Source organism: Ictidomys tridecemlineatus, chromosome Y (assembly GCF_052094955.1).
Source record: "Ictidomys tridecemlineatus isolate mIctTri1 chromosome Y, mIctTri1.hap1, whole genome shotgun sequence".
In the NCBI taxonomy this organism is placed as follows: Eukaryota; Metazoa; Chordata; class Mammalia; order Rodentia; family Sciuridae; genus Ictidomys; species Ictidomys tridecemlineatus.
In genome coordinates this window covers 24,536,659-24,552,500 of record NC_135494.1, presented here as the reverse complement: position 1 = coordinate 24,552,500, position 15,842 = coordinate 24,536,659, and the positions used below count along the sequence as shown (strand labels likewise).

The 15,842-nt window shown below is 54.3% G+C and overlaps 1 long non-coding RNA gene across 5 annotated transcripts in view; it reads left to right on the top strand.

Moving 5' to 3' along the window:
* LOC144372121 (uncharacterized) overlaps positions 1-15,842 on the top strand; it is a 63,637-nt gene that overhangs the window by 28,106 nt on the left and 19,689 nt on the right. The window contains exon 5 of one of the 5 annotated variants that reach the window (XR_013432176.1): positions 3,137-3,442. The exons of the other annotated variants lie outside the window; for them this stretch is intronic. This is a non-coding gene — a long non-coding RNA (uncharacterized LOC144372121). The remainder of the gene's footprint in view (positions 1-3,136; positions 3,443-15,842) is intronic. 5 annotated transcript variants of the gene reach the window in all.

Below are 15,842 nucleotides of genomic sequence, written 5' to 3'. Positions count from 1 at the left end.
TGATCAGTTTTCGGTCTCTGTAGATTGATTGACATTGTATAAGGTTCTAGCGGAATGAAACCACATGACGTGTTCTTTTCTGTCTGGCTTCTTTCACTCAGCATGTTTACTTTGCATTAGGACCACATGCACAGACAGTGATTGTTTTTGCTGCTGAGTAGTCTTCTGTTGCGTAGATATACAATTTGTTTATACATTCCTCTGTTGATGGACATTAGATTTCTCCCAGTTTTTGCCTACGCCTCTAAAACAGCTTTATATTACAAATAAAGTCCTTGTACAGAAATACTTTCTTTTCTCTAGTGCAAATATCTAATTGTGCAATGACTATGATTATGTGTTTGACCTGGGAAACTGCCTGCCTCTCGTCCACAGCGGTGTAACCTGTCTCCTTCACACTGGCACTGGGTGGTCCAGTTGCTCCTCACCAGCATCTGGTGTGGTAGGTCTTACTTTCAGTCCTTCCGACAGGTGTGTAGCAGTGTCTCATTGTGGCTTTAACGTCCATTTCCCTAATGACTAATGATGTTGGACACCTTTTCATGGTTTATCTATACATCTTCTTGGTAAAGTGTGTGTGTTCAAATCTTCTATTTCATTCTTGATTACTTGTTTTCTTATTGAGTTAGAGTTCTTTATATATTTTGGGTAGAAGTTCTTTGTAAGATACTTATTTTGCTTTTCAAAGAGTTTTTGTTTTTGATGAGGTCCAGTTTTTTCGGTTGTTTTTGCATTTGTTTGTTTTCGTGCTTTGTTTTGTTTTTGGTACTGGGGATTGAACCCGGGATTGCTTTACCACTGAGGTGCATCCCCAGCCCTTTTTATTTTTTGAGATAAGGTCTTGCTAAGTTGTGGAGGGTCTCACTAGGTTGCTGAGGCTGGCCTCAAACTTGAGATCCTCCTGCCTCAGCTTCCCCAGTCACTGGGATTACAGGTGTGTGTCACCATGCATCACTCAGTTTTGTCTTGTTTTGATTTGTATTTTATTTATAAAAATCTACAGAATTTTTCTTCTGTATTAGCAATTTTCAAATTGTTGGTTTTACATATAGGTTTGTTTACATAAAAAATTTTTTAATATTGTACATGATATGTATGGATTTCAGTTTTTATTTTTCCCTTTAGGAAAACACATTTGTTTCAAATGAAAAGACCATTTTTTTCTACATTGGCTTGCCTTCATCTATTTATCAAAAATAGTTTTTGGTGGCTCTGTGGTACAGCATATGCCTAGCATACATGAGGCCATGGGTTTAATTCCTAGTGCTGAAAAACAAAACACAAAAAAAATAGATTGTGTGTGTGTGTGTGTGTGTGCATGTATTTGTCTCAGGTCAGTGCCACACTATTTTGATGACTTAACTTTAATGTAACTCATTGAAATTAGATAGTCCTCTGCTTTCATTTTCTTTTTGTTTGATTAATCTAAGTTCATTACATTTCTATAGGAATTTTAGAATCAGCTTGTTGATTTGTACAAAGAAACCTGTGAGATTTTGATTGGCATTGATGTGATTCTGTAGATGAATGTCAGAAGAAGTATACTACTAACCACGATGGTTTTCCCAATTGTAAGCAGGGTCTTTCTCTCCAATTCATAGGTGATCGTAGACTCTTGGTAGCACTTGCAGGTGTCAGTGTACATCTTCCATGGCCTGGTCATATTCTCTCTTAGTTTTCATGGATTTGGATGCTGTGTAAGTCATATTTTTCAGATAGCTCTCTGGTACTAGTTTCTGGGGAATTTGAATACAGTCAGAACATACTAGAGCTACTCAATTCCTCCTAAACATATTGAGCCTTTTTTTATGGTTTAGTATGTAATCTAACTTGGAAAATTTTTAGAGAACATTTGATAAGAATGTGTATTCTGCTGTTACAGATGAGTAGGTGTAAATTTTATGAAAGTCAGACTGTTGATAATGTTTTCAAGTGTCTGTTCCCTGATTTGGCTAGTTATGTAGTGACCCTGACTAAGGACGTGTTGATTTCTCCCACTGCCCTGTTGGTTTTGCTCATTTCTTGTGAAGTTGTTTTGTTTGTACTTATGTGCTCCAGATCATATACCCTCTCCTCTCCTTCAGGGATCTTTTCACTTCTGGGAAGCAGCCTACTTGGCAGTAGGTTATACTCTGAAGTGCATTGTCTGCTTGAAGCAGCCTGTTCACTTTCACTTCTTGGTTTCCTAGTGACAGCATTATTTCTTTTTGTGTTTCATATTTTAAGTGTGTTGTAGTCAAAAGTCTATAACTGGTGATACCTTTTAATCCAATTTCATGGTCTCTGCCTTTTAGTTGGGGTGGTAGGCGCATTTACATTTAGTACAATTACTGAAATGAGTAGGTTCCATCTTGCCATCTTTTCTTTTTCTTTCTCACTCTTTGTCCCATCTCTTCTTTGTTCCTGTTTTTCTTCCCTTAAAAAAAAATTCAGTGATTCAAAAAAAATTTTTTCACTGTTACTTCAGAGTTATTTCAGAGTTTTAGTGTACATCTCTGACATGGTGCTGTCCAGGTATACAGCATCCAAGTGATGCTGTATACCTTCACATATTGCATAACCACCACACTGCTGTCATCTTCTCCTTGATGTATGCTACTGTTGTACATTTTACTTCTATTGTCTTAAACTCAGTATGTTTTTGTTAATGATTTAATTTTTTTTAAAGCTATGAAAACCCCCAATATCTGCCCTGTATCCACTGCTCCTCACTCCTGTGCTTGGATCCTTGTTTTCGTCCACTACCTCCTCCTGCCTGCCCAAGGGCTGCCCTTATCATTTCTTGGAGAGCAGTTTTGCTAGCAAAGAATTCCTCTGTCTTTATATGTTTGAAAATCAACAGTTCTTCTGCATCCCAGTTTCCAACCTCTGCGATCTGTAACAGTTTTTCTATACCGCAGTCTCCAAACTCTGGTCTCTGTCACGTTTCTTCTGCACCCCAATTTCCAACCTCTAGTTTCTGTAACAGTGTTTCTGCACCTCAGTCTCCAAACTCTGCTCTCTGTAGCAGGCCTTCTGCACGCCAGTCTTCAAAATCTGCTCTTTCCAAGGATCCTTCTGCACCCCAGTCTCCAATCTCTGATCTCTGCAACAGTCTTTATGCACCACAGTCTCCAACCTCTGCTCTCTCTAACAGTTTTTTTGCACCCCAGTCTCCAAACTCTGCTCTCTGTGAGCGGTGAGGGGAGCGGGGGCAGGGAAAGGAGCCGTCACCATCTGCCACCTGCTGAACCAGGGACACTGGCTGCCCAGGAGACCAAGCGGACCCGCCGTCTCCAGTGAGCAGAACACCCGGGGGATGGGCATCCCCACGTGGCACAGGAGTCCCACAGAGGGAGCGGCTGTGCTCCCGTGTGCCACTCACTGTGAAGCCTGTCACCTTTGTGGCTGAGGGCTCCGTGGGAGGCAGCGAGCTCGCAGCAGGTGGCGTGGCTGCTGCAGGGTAGGTTCCCTGAGCGTGTGGCTATGTGCTTGCTGCCCAGGCTCCCAGGGTGGCCACCATTATGCCATTTTGGAAGCGAGGAGGAGGAAAGGGCCGGGGAGGCCGAGGGCAAGCTCCAGGTGGCTCAGGGCTGTGCCTAGAGATGCTCCACAGGCCTCTTGGGTGACTCTAGGCGGGGAGAACCCAGGTGGGGCCGCTGAGAAGGGTCAGCGCTTCTTCCTAGCACTGCACCAGCTCCCCGGGGTGCTGGGGTCCAGAATCCACGAGACAGACTCGCTGGAAGGGAGGAGATGACAAACCCACCAGGAATCAGACCAGAGGCGGTGTGTGGAGAGCTTCCCGAGCCCTCTGCTCACGGCCCGTACATCCCGCAGTGTCACCCAGTGCGGGGCTCCTGACTTCTCCAGACCAACGACACTCCAGGTCTTCCGATCTTCCCGTAGGCCAAGCTCTCCTCAAGCGAGCGCACTCGACCCTGACGGCAACCTGGGGGGCTCTTGGGCTGTCCCCAGAGCAGGCCCTGAGTGGCCTATCCCAGAGCACTTGCTTATTTGAGAGGGTAGGAGGAAGGCAGAGGGGAACAGAGCATTTGGAAGGGACATAGCAAGCCAGTCCCCACTGTGGTGTCCAGAGCTTAACCCCACAGGGGGCCCGTGGGAAATGGAGCCAAATGCTGATAAGGTGGTGTACTATGATGGCCAAGAAGACGTGGTGGTGGTGAAGGTGGTGGTGGTGGGAGTGATGGTAGTAATGATGGTGGTAATGGTGATAGTGGTGATTATGGTGGTGATGGTGATGGTAGTGGTGGTGGTGGTGATGATGGTGATGGTGATGATGCTGATGAATGTGGTGGAGATGATGATGGGGTTGTGGTGAACATGGTGATGGTGATGGTGATGACGGTGATGGTGGTGGTGGTGGTGGTGGTGTTGATGGTGGTGGTGGTGGTAATGTTGGTGGTGATGGTGGTGGTGGTGATGGTGGTGGTGATGGTGGTGGTGGTGGTGGTGGTGATGGTGGTGATGGTGATGACGGTGATGGTAATGGTGATGGTGGTGGTGATGGTGATGACGGTGATGGTGATGGTGATGATGGTGGTGGTGGTGGTGGTGAATGTGGTGGTGATGATGGTGATGAATGTGGTGGAGATGATGATGGGGTTGTGGTGAACATGGTGATGATGGTGATGGTGATGGTGATGATGATGGTGGTGGTGGTGATGGTGGTGGTGATGATGGTGATGGTGATGGTGGTGATGATGGTGATGGTGATGACGGTGATGGTGATGGTGATGATGGTGGTGGTGGTGGTGAATGTGGTGGTGATGATGGTGATGAATGTGGTGGAGATGATGATGGGGTTGTGGTGAACATGGTGATGGTGATGATGGTGGTGGTGGTGGTGTTGATGATGGTGGTGGTGGTGGAGGTGGTGGTGGTGGTAATGTTGTTGTTGGTGGTGGTGGTGGAGGTGGTGGTGGTGGTGGAGGTGGTGGTGGTGGTAATGTTGTTGTTGTTGGTGGTGGTGGAGGTGGTGGTGGTGGTGCAGGTGGTGGTGGTGGTAATGTTGGTGGTGGTGGTGGTGGTGCAGGTGGTGGTGGTGGTAATGTTGGTGGTGGTGGTGGTGGTGGAGGTGGTGGTGGTGGTAATGTTGGTGGTGGTGGTGGTGGTGCAGGTGGTGGTGGTGGTAATGTTGTTGTTGGTGGTGGTGGTGGTGGAGGTGGTGGTGGTGGTAATGTTGGTGGTGGTGGTAATGTTGTTGTTGGTGGTGGTGGTGGAGGTGGTGGTGGTGGTAGTGGTGGTGGTGGAGGTGGTGGTGGTGGTGGTGATGATGGTGGTGGTGGTGGTGTTGATGATGGTGGTGTTGGTGGAGGTGGTGGTGGTGGTAATGGTGGTGGTGGTGATGATGGTGGTGGTGATGATGGTGATGGTGATGATGGTGATAGTGATGGTGATGTTGATGATGGTGGTGGTGGTGGTGGTGGTAATGTTGGTGTTGGTGGTGGTGGTAATGGTGATGATGGTGATGGTGATAGTGATGATGGTGATGGTGGTGGTGATGGAGGTGGTGGTAATGGTGGTGGTGGTGGTACTAAAAATCTCTCTTGTACGAGTTAAAACATGTGGGTTTAGGTGGGACTGCTGACTCCACAGACTCAATGCTTGGCTATTGAAAGCCCAAACAAGAGACTCTGTGAAACTCTTAAAGAACTGCCAATATGAGAAGACACAAATACATCCAAAGATCGGAGCAAATGTTGGTCTTGTGGATGTCCAGCCTCCCTTGATCTACCTGTGTGGGCTCTGGGCATGTCTGAAATGTGCTGGTTTTCCCAGAGGCCAGGGTCAGAGTGAGAGATGACGTGGTACCCCCAGGGGACAGGGCTTCCTGGACACAGGCCCTCTGCTCACCAGCACCTTGTGACCCTGAAACCCCTCTCCAGGGCCTTGGGGTGCCCTTTGAAGGGCCCCTGATGGAAATCTCTGCTGACACCCTATTTGCCATCTGCCTGAGGTTTCAAAGTGCCTGGGAGGGCAGTCCTCCCAGGCAGGCGTCCGTCTCCCTGGGTCTGAGTCAGTGGTCGCAGGACAGGCCAGCCAGCACTTGCTCACTGGTGGGAGCTGGGTCATGACCTGGGGCGTGAGCGAGTGTGCTGAGGACCAGGTCAATCCTGTGCTGCTCACCAGCCATGCAGCAACAAGGCCTGGCCACCTGGAGGCCAGGCCAGGCGGGGCCCAGTGTCCCCAGCCAGCCTCCGCTGCCAATGTGGAGCTACCAGTGTGCAGCCACCAGCCTTGGTCAGGGCCAAGCTCCCTGACCTGGGAGTCAAAGGGAAAAGCCTTCAGGGTCTCAGAGGAGATCAGCAGCAATTGCTTCAGGGAGTGCAGAGAAAAACGTCTGCGACTAATAAAGAGAAAACCAGCTGTGAGAGCCCCAGAGAGCGTTCAAGCTGCCCCCGTCTGTCTCCTGGGACCCGGGACAGTGCTGAGTCCAGGCCCATCAGCCAGGATGGTACTCCGAGGAGCAGAGGGACTTGAGACACTGGCCTGGGGGAGGGAAGTGAGGCTGAGGGAAGTGAGCTCTGGGTTTCTTGCAGGACAGGGGCATAGGCTTCCTGGACACAGGCCCTCTGCTCACCTGCACCTTGTGACCCGAAGCCCTTCTCCAGGAAGGCCTGCAGCAGAGTGACCGGCATTCTAGTGTGCCCAGTCCTCAGGGGACTTTAGGCTGTGGGACTTTCAGTTTCAAAGCTGGGGCAGTCACAGGGAAGCCCCAGGCTGCAGGACTTGGGCTACAGCCTGGAGTCCTGGGGCTCAGACAGGCTGGTGGCTGGCAGCTGGCTTTCCCCCACTGTGGCCAAGACTCCTGACGGGAGCAGCTCACAGGAGACAGGCTGACTTGGGGCTCCTGGTTTCTGAGGTCTCCCACCATGCAGGGCCACTCCACGCCGCTGGCCTGAGAGCATGGCAGAGGAAGGCCACCAGCCCCTGGTAGCAGGGAGGTGAGAGCAGGTGCCAGGGACAGGTGCCAATGCCAAAGGCCCCCAGTGACCCTCCTCCTGGGGGCACCTCTCACTCTAACTGAGGACAGAGACTGAGCTCTCCCTCTGCGGGAACCCCATGTCCCCAAGTGGCTCGCCCAGCCCTGCCCATGTCACGTCCACTCGGAGTGTTTGGTTCTGCATGAGCCTGGTGAGCCCTTCGCCTGGGGTTCCGTGTTTGAATCAGCCTCCTACAGGGGGAAGGAAAAAGGCCAGGTGGACCTGCCAGAGGGTGTAAAGCAGCCCTTGCCAGGTCGCTGTGGTCCAGCGGGAGAGTGCCACGTTCCCTGGAGGAGGACCAGGGAAGGGTGCCTCTTCTGTCCCTGCCCCTCGGCCTCCCAGGAGGAAGCTTGTGCAGAGCCGTGCCCTTTGCAGGTCTTCCTGCCGGCATCTGCCTGTGGACGTGTGGGAGGGAGGGCAGCCGCTGGGCTGGCCTTGGTCTGGTTTACTCAGATGTGAGACTGACAAGGAGAAGACTGAGGAGAGAACCCGTCATTCACAGAGACGCAGGCAGGGCACCTCGCATAGGGACATGCCGGGAGGGACGAGGACAGAGCCACCTGTGCTGTGGTTAAGGATCCTGTGTGGGACAGGGTGGTTTCTGTATCTGGCCTGGTACGCCCAGGACAGGTGGACCTTGGCTGTAAGTCAGCAGAGCAGGTGGGGGTGGGCTCTTGGGAAAGGCCTCCAGGGGCTCCTGGTTTCTGAGGTCTCCCATCATGCAGGGCCACTCCACTCTGCTGGCCTCAGGGCATGGCAGAGGAAGGCCACCAGCCCCTGGCGGCAGGGAGGAGAGAACAGGTGCCAGGGACAGGTGCCATCGCCAAAGGCCTTCACTGTCTCTAGGTATTGGCTGCCTGTAGGGCACGTCACATCAGAGAAATAGAAACCTACGATGGAGAAGAGGAAACCTGACTTGCAGACTGATGCTCACTTCCCAGTCCTGGGGCCGCACATGGCTAAGATGGCGCCTGGCGATCAGCCAGAAGGCGTTATCGTGGGTTATGACGAAAAATCGGACCACCTCTAGGATAGGCTCAGAACCCTTCCGCCCTCGTGGGCAGCTCCGTCTCCTTCACTGCCTGTAGGATGGGTGTACACGTGAGCTCTCCCCACCCTGCTGACCTTTATCCTGATTGGCTCCTGGGCCTCATATTAGCTGTGTGTGCTTCCTCAATAAACGAGCTCCAGCCTTGACTGGTCTCCCTGATGCGTCTGATTGTCCTCTGGCGAGGGAGGGCTGAGTGCGGGCGGTCAGTCGGCCCTCTCCTTTCTTGGCTCATCCTGGCCAGGGCGTGTTCTTCCCATCTCTCCCGCAGGTCGGGAGGGAACAAGGGCTAAAACCCCCGACATCTGGTGCCCGAACAGGGACATGGAGAAGTCGGTTCACCAAAGCGAAAGTATCGGGGAGCCAAGCCAAGCAAGTTCCGAGGTCAGGGTCTCCCTGAAGAGATGGGGAAATCTCACACTAAGCATGGTGCTCCGGCTCTTAAAGCGCTGAGATTCAGGCTCAAAAGGCGAGGTTTAGAGATCTCAGATGCCCAGGCCGAAAGGACTGGGAAACCTTGGCACACACTGCACCCAGGTTGGTGGATGCCAGTCTTTTGGATTGGCCACCTGGGACCGAGCAGAACAACTGGTGAGGAAGAGGGAGATTACCTTAAAGGACCAACTAATAAAACAAAAAGGCGGAAGCAACCCCCATGAGCGATTAAGGTCAGCCATGCTTACATTATTTCAAATTTTTCCCAAGAGCAACCTCTGACTGCTTTCCAGAGACATTGGTCTAATCAGACACCTTATTTAAAGGTAGAGGTCCGATGGAGGGACCCCTTACTGGATCATAGCACGGTGCTGATCCCCTCATTAGTGTAGGGAGGGGATTTGGATGTGATTCCCGATTGGGGAGCCAAGTCCAATTTGGGTCCCCGCTAGAGATCTAAAATACTGTTTGCCAGAACAAAAGTGATTTCCCAAGAGCACCCCCTCTTGAGGTATGATTCTTTATTTTCTCATTTGAAATGAAAAGACCATTCTGGACGCTTTGCCTGGTTGTGACTGGACTCCTCATTGTCTCCCTCGTGGCATTCATGTTTGTTGGGGGATACATGCTGTGGGAAGGCACACTTTGATGCTGTAAGTGGTGGTAAGCCAATTTGTTGGTCCTTATATGCCCCTGCCCCCAGGAAAGAATGGACCCTTAAAGGCTACTGCCATTCCTGTTTGGTGGAATATAACCTCACCTCTCCCTAGTAGATGCCCTATACTCCCACCCCACTCAGAAGTCCTTTTGCCCTTGGTGACCATGCCTAATGTCATCTGTCTCACTAGAGACAGCACTCTAGATGTGGGGACGTTGAATCCCCTCTGGTGTGGAGGCAATCGGTTTTTTGACCAATCAGTAGGTGGTATGCTCTGTCCTCCTAAGGGTACTGCCTTTCTCTGTGGGGATATGGCGAACGGTGTCCTACTGGGTAATTGGAGGGGGTCTGCACTGTGGTCCTCCTCCTCCTGACACTGGGATCCTCCTTAATGACCAGTCCCTGCCTATACTGCTGGTGATGATTCCCTTTCCAGGCCCCAAAGAGCCATTCATGCTGTTCCTTTGCTGTTGGGCCTGCGGGTGGCCACGGGGATGGGTACTTGACCTCTGGCCTCGGTACTTCTTCGCAGATGTACAATAAGCTTTCTCAGCGGATGATAGGTGACATGCACCATGTTGCAGCCCTATCTTGGACCTGCAATCTCAACTCGACTCCTTGGCTGCAGGAGTCCTCCAAAGCCATCATGGCCTGGACCTGCTTATGGCCAGAGAGGGAGGACTGTGCCTGTTCCTTCAGGAGAAGTGCTGCTTCTATGCCAGTCACTCTAGTATTGTTCAAGATAAGATTAAAAGGTTAAAAAGACCTTGAAAACTGTCGGAATGAGCTGCAATAAAGCTTTCTGTGGACTGGGCTAAATGGGTGGCCCCTTTACCTTCTCCCCTTGGTAGGCCCCTTGGTCACTATAATGCTTGTGTTGACATTTGGACCTTGTGTAATCAACAGGCTCCTCCAGTTGCTCAAGGATCGAGCCAAAGCTGTTCAATTGATGGTGGTCCAGCAGCGATAGGCCGTCTTACGAGATACTGACTGGGAGCCCTGTGAGGTTGGCCATGGGCCCTACCAGGATGTGCAGGTGTAAGTCAGAGGCAAGAGGGTCTTCTTCATAGGCCTAAGTCACCTCCCCTCCTTGAGGTTTCCCACTGGGTCTGCCGATCCTGCAGGTGAACTGCCTGAAGAGCCAGAGTGGTAGTCAGTGACAGGTAAGAGCCCCAGAGGGGGACAACCTAACACAGGCACACTCTCCAGTGAAAGGTAGACACTGGCCAATAAAACAAAACGGGGGAGATGTAGGGCACGTCACATCAGAGATGGAGAAGAGGAAACCTGACTTGCAGACTGATGCTCACTTCCCGGTTCTGAGGCCACACATGGCTAAGATGGCGCCTGGCGATCAGCCAGAAGGCGTCATCGTGAGTTGTGACGAAAAATCGGACCACCTCCAGGATAGGCTTAGAACCCTTCTGCCCTCGTGGGCAGCTCCGTCTCCCTCACTGCCTGTAGGATGGGTGCACACGTGAGGGAACTAGGACTAAAACCCTGGCAGCCACCCTGGCAGGGGCAGCTCCCCAGGCCCCCTCCCTTCCTGGGCACAAGCTGCACTGGGGTCTGCACACGGTGGCTCGTGGGGTGTGGGTAGCATTGTGCCCTGTGCCGAGGAAGACGCTGTCAGTGGGCTGTCCACAGTCATATTGCTACAAGTGGCCCCTCAGGTCTATTGTTGGTCCCTATCCCCTGCCTGGAGTCCCCGCCAGTGACCTTCACCAAGGTCCTGGACGGGGAGTCCACCTCCCCCCTTGTTCCACCCCTTCCCATCCCACCAGAGTCGGGGTTGTGCTAAGCTGATTGACAGCTTGGTCCCCTCTGCAGAAGGGCTCCGAGTGGCCCCCAGGTTCAGGCGCTGGGAAGCAGAGCCGCTGCTTGTCGAGTAGGATCTGGAGCTGCCAGTGCCAGCAGGGACCTGGGCTGGGAGAAGCACGAAGCGCGTCCCACAGAAACCAATACCTTGCTGTTAGATAGATGTGGCCTTTTAAGTGCAAGGGAGTGGGACTCGTTGCTCCCGGGGATCCTGGTGTGAATGAGATGCTAATTTTTCCCAGGCTCGCTCGGTTCCTGTGCCTGGAATTGCACAGATGGATGGGCTGCGTCTGGACAAAGGCACAGCAGGGCCTCCAGGGCATGGAGCACCTGAGCCACCACCTGAACTTCATTTCCAGGCTCCTCCATTCACCACCTCCGCAAAAGCGCAGCCTCCTGTGTGGCTGGTGCTCGCTGGTTTCTCCATAGGCGCCCCCCACCCTCGGGGAGCAGCAGGGCAGCAGCTGACACTTGTCCAGGAAGCCCAGGGACGTAGGACATGGGGCCGCTTCCCCTCCTGGCCGCATATAGAGCCCTAGCCCTGGCCCCCCACTCCCCGCACTGCAGCCCCACCCTGGAGGAAGGAGGGGTGACCCAGGGACCCGGGGGCCATGAGTCTGCCACCTCCCTGTCCAAGGAGGCAGCTGGAGACTGGCCCCTCTCCTCTGACCACATCTTTGCTGCTTGGGCTTCCCTCTAGGGCCCCAGCCACACAGGACAGGCAGGGTGCCCTCGTGGGATCCCTCTCCACACGAGGCATTTGAAATGACTCCTGTTTCTCTCTAAGCAAAGGCCAGAATCCCCACGTGGCCAGCAGGGCCCCATAGCATGTGCCACAGCTGCTGTCACAAGCTGCCACAGGCTGAGGGACTTGAAGTCACGGGGGCTTACTTTACAGTTCTGGAGGGCGGAAGTCCCAGGACCAAAGCGTTGGCAGGGCCAGTGCCTTCTTGAGGTCCAAAGGGGACGCGCCTCCCGCCTGATCTGCAGCCCCCAATTACACCAGCGTGTCCTCAAGGCCAGCAGTGGCGTGCCCGCGTCTCCCAGGCTGGCTCGGCTCCCATCGAGAGACCAGGAAACAGTCTCTGTCCTCAGGTGTGGTTTCTCTCTTCCTCTGCTGTGCCGGGAGGCCATCACACACACTGTCCCCTCCACAGCTAAACCTCCCCGCCTGGGGCCAGCCATCAGCATCGATGTCCACCTGGGAGTGAGGGTCCCCCTGTGGCCATGCTGGCTTACTCCTGAGTGATGGGCACTAGGTTCTCCTAGACCATCATGGTCCAGGGCAGGGCATGGCCCACAGGCACATGGGGGACAGGGGATTTGCTCTATAGAGTCCACGAGCTGCCAGAGCCGGGGGACATCCGAAGTCCCCCAGGTGGGAGCGCCCAGAGAGAGCTCCAGGGGGTGGGGTGCTATAGCAAGGACAGAGGCAGCCTGCTCGGGGAGGCCAGCTCCAGCAGGTGGACCCAGGCTCAGGCCAACCTCCAGGGACGGATCAGCTCCCCAGGTCTCATGGGCTGAGGGCCTGAGGGTGGTGGGCTACTTCCCCCAGGGTGCCCCCCGAGGTCTGTCTGGAGGTGAGAGCAAAGGCTCATCTCTCCCACACTGCCTGGACGTTGTCACTGGGTTGGCAGATTACAGGGCATAGTGGATTCTCTGCGCCCACCAAGGTGCCCCCTCTCAGGAGGGGGCCCTGGTCCCGGAGCCTGCTGTATGCTGGACCCTCATGGGCTGTTACTTCCTATGTATAGCAAATCCCATGTTCCTGCAGGCATGAGTGTGTGTGTGTGTGTGTGTGTGTGTGTGTGTGTGTGTGTGTGCATGTGCGTGTGTGTGTGCACACATGTGCATGTAGCTCAGTCTGGAATCAGGACATGGGCAGGGCAGTCACAGACTAGAACGGAGACTACCTACACGTATCATGGCTCTGGCTGTGCAACACAAGGGTGACTTTCCCCACAAGATGGGGGTCTGCTGCTCCCTGAGCATGGCCCCACAGTGTCCCGGGCTCTGATCAAAGCCAGGCGTGGAGGACACAGTGGAGCTGGTGAGCTAGGTCTCTCCCTCCCTGACCCCGCAGAAGTGCAGTCTCTCCTGGTGGTCATCCTGGCCAGCCCGGCCTGTGGCCTCCATCTCTGGCTCCGGCTTGGAGGGAAGAAGGGGGCTGGATGCATGTCACTCATCATGGTGCCCATGAGTGGTGGCCTGGGCTTCAGTCTGAGCAGGAAAGATAGGCAAGGAAGAGGAGGCGTGGGGGCCTGCTGTGTGTGGACCCAGGGCCAGGCAGGGGCCACAGTTGGCCAAGTGAGTGCTGCCCTGGGGTTCCGCTGGGCTGACCGACAGTAACCCCAACTCTCATTTTGCTAAGGGGTAGAGGCCAACTGCAGAGAAGGGTCCCTTGACCCAACCAGGGTCAAACAACTTCCAGGATCGCAGGAAGGCTGGCTCCAGGGGGAGCTTCCAGGCCCGTCTGCACAGTCGTACTGCAGAGGGACGGCCAAGCCCACTGCTGTCCAGCATGGTCAGAGTGGGTCCACACCTCCGCTCCCCGGTGTCCCTCTCTGCTGCTGTCTGCAGCAGCCCCTGGCCCTCGGCACTGACTGCAGACCACAGGAGGCCCACCTGAGCTCTCACCTGCAAGGAGTGCTGCATCGCACTAGCCTTCCTGGCTTGTAGGCACAGTGGACTCTGCAGCAGCCAGTAGGCCATGTCCACACAGCAAAGTCTCAGCTCTCAGCACCTGGAACACCCGATGGCATGTGGCCCTTGGGCACACAGGAGGGCAGAGCAGGCAGCCCTGGTGTCCCTGGACTGGAGTGAGCAACTGAGGCCCAGACAGGCCCCTGAGCCTGCAGCGCCGGGAGGTCTCAGCTGGCCTCCAAGCCACATGCAGAATGCAACCTTCAGGCTCCCTCCTATGGCGGGGAGGGCGAGAGGGACAGAGAATCAAGTGCCATCGGGCGCTCCTGGCCCCCGGGGTGAGCTCCGGAACACAGCACAGACAGCCATCATTACTGTGGCAGAATCCGGCTGCTGGGAGTCTGGGGCAGAGAACGGAGACAGCGCTGGACAGAGCAGACCCAGAATGGGAGTGGACACGGGCGCTCTGCTTCTGCTGGCTCAGGAGCTGCTGCGGGGCTCCGTGCAGCCCGCACCCTCCCAGAGCCGCAGGCCTCCGCGCAGGGCTGCCGGGGGAAGGACCCGGTGCTGGGAGGACAGCGTGGGCCTCAGGTCCTCCAGTGGCGTGGCTGGCTTCTCCAGCTCCCTCCTCGTGCCCTTCCAGGGCTTCCGCCAGCCTTTCTCCAAGTGACGTGCTTCTCTTAAATCTGGTCCTGTTCCTCCATGACCCCTGGTGGCTGTGCCAAGGCCCTTGGGCATCGCTTGTCTGGGGGGTGGTTTAAAGGAGGGCCTTTCTCTGTAGTCTCTTCAAGAGCTGCGAGACCTTGGTAGAACCTACCAGAACCCACTGGAACCTGCGTCTCTCTCACCTTCCCTCCAAGTCCTCTCAGCAACCATCTGGACCTTTCTGTAGAATGTGGACACTGGGCCCCTCTGATGTGGGAGCCAAGGAAGAGCCTCCCTGGCCCTTACAGATGCGGCCCAGGCTGCTTCCTGTCCCCATGGAGGAGGTGACAGGCCTTTGGTGATGGCAGCACGTGGCCTGGGGGTTGAGGGGTGTTCATCTGGTAAAAGGGACCCCACATGCAAGTTGCCCGCTCGGAAGCCAAGTGCCAGCGTCAACCCGGGCCGTGACTGGAGGAGGCAGGGGCCGGTGGGAGCCAGCTGCTCTCCCAGCAGCGTGGGGACCCTTCAGTGGCCCACAGGAGAAAGGTTCCTCCTGCTGCAGCTGCTACAGCGTCTTTAGGGTGGAGGGACAGGGCGACGTGTCCCCAGCCCCTGCTGTCCCCTCTCCTTTGGTGGGGGTGCAGCTTTAGATGGGAGCATCCTGTGTCTCAGGGCAGGTGCGCCTCCGGGAGAGGCTGGGGGGCCTCCCTGGGGAACAACTCCACTTTCTGTGACTTTCCTGGACCTGAGAGACCATCCTGTGCCTCCCATTGACAGGGTCAGTGCCGGGGAGGGACACAGCAGAGACCACGCCTTTCCCTTCCTGAGTGGAGCCTGCTGCGAGGAGCCGGTGGCAGAGGGGACATGAGCCAGCTGGAGGCCTTTGAAACATGGGCTGGAAAGGCCCCAGCAGACAGGGCCTAGCCAGGCTGTCACCGCCTGGGCAGGTGTCCTCGGGGACAGAGACGCAGCCCTTCCTCAGAGCTCACACCACAAGGGGGCTCGACAGGGAGGGACGGGGAGTGTGTGTCTGACCTTGTCTCTCACGGTTCAGTACAGAACTAGGGATACAGGTCCCTCTGGGCTTTCTGGACAGGGCTCCAGGGCCCTGCCGTCCAATATGGTGGCCACTAGCACAAGAATTTAGATGAATGAATTAAGTCAAAATTAAACTCCTCAGCCACTCTGGTGATGCTCGGGGCTCAGTGGCCGGGTCGTCTGGCAACAGCGCTGCGTCCTAACCTTCCTCCCCACCTGCTTTACAGTCCCTGACCCCCCCGCACTGCCCAGCCAGTGTTCAGAAGATTCTCTGATTTCTAAATTCAGGCCTCTGCTCACACACTGATCTGGTTCTAGTTCCGTCTCTCTTTGCACAGTTCTGTGGATTCCAGTGATGAGCCCTACACACCTTTTGCTACGTCTAGTGTTATTATAAATGGTTCATTTTAGTTCATTTCCAGTAACTGCTGTAAGTTATAGAAATGGCAGTTTTTGTATATTAGTCTTATATCTTGCAACTTTACTGAATTTACACCTTGATTTTAGCAAATTCTCTGGGTTCTGCGTATTCCATCAATCATCTGGGCAGGAGGGCAGTTTAGCAAGACATTGC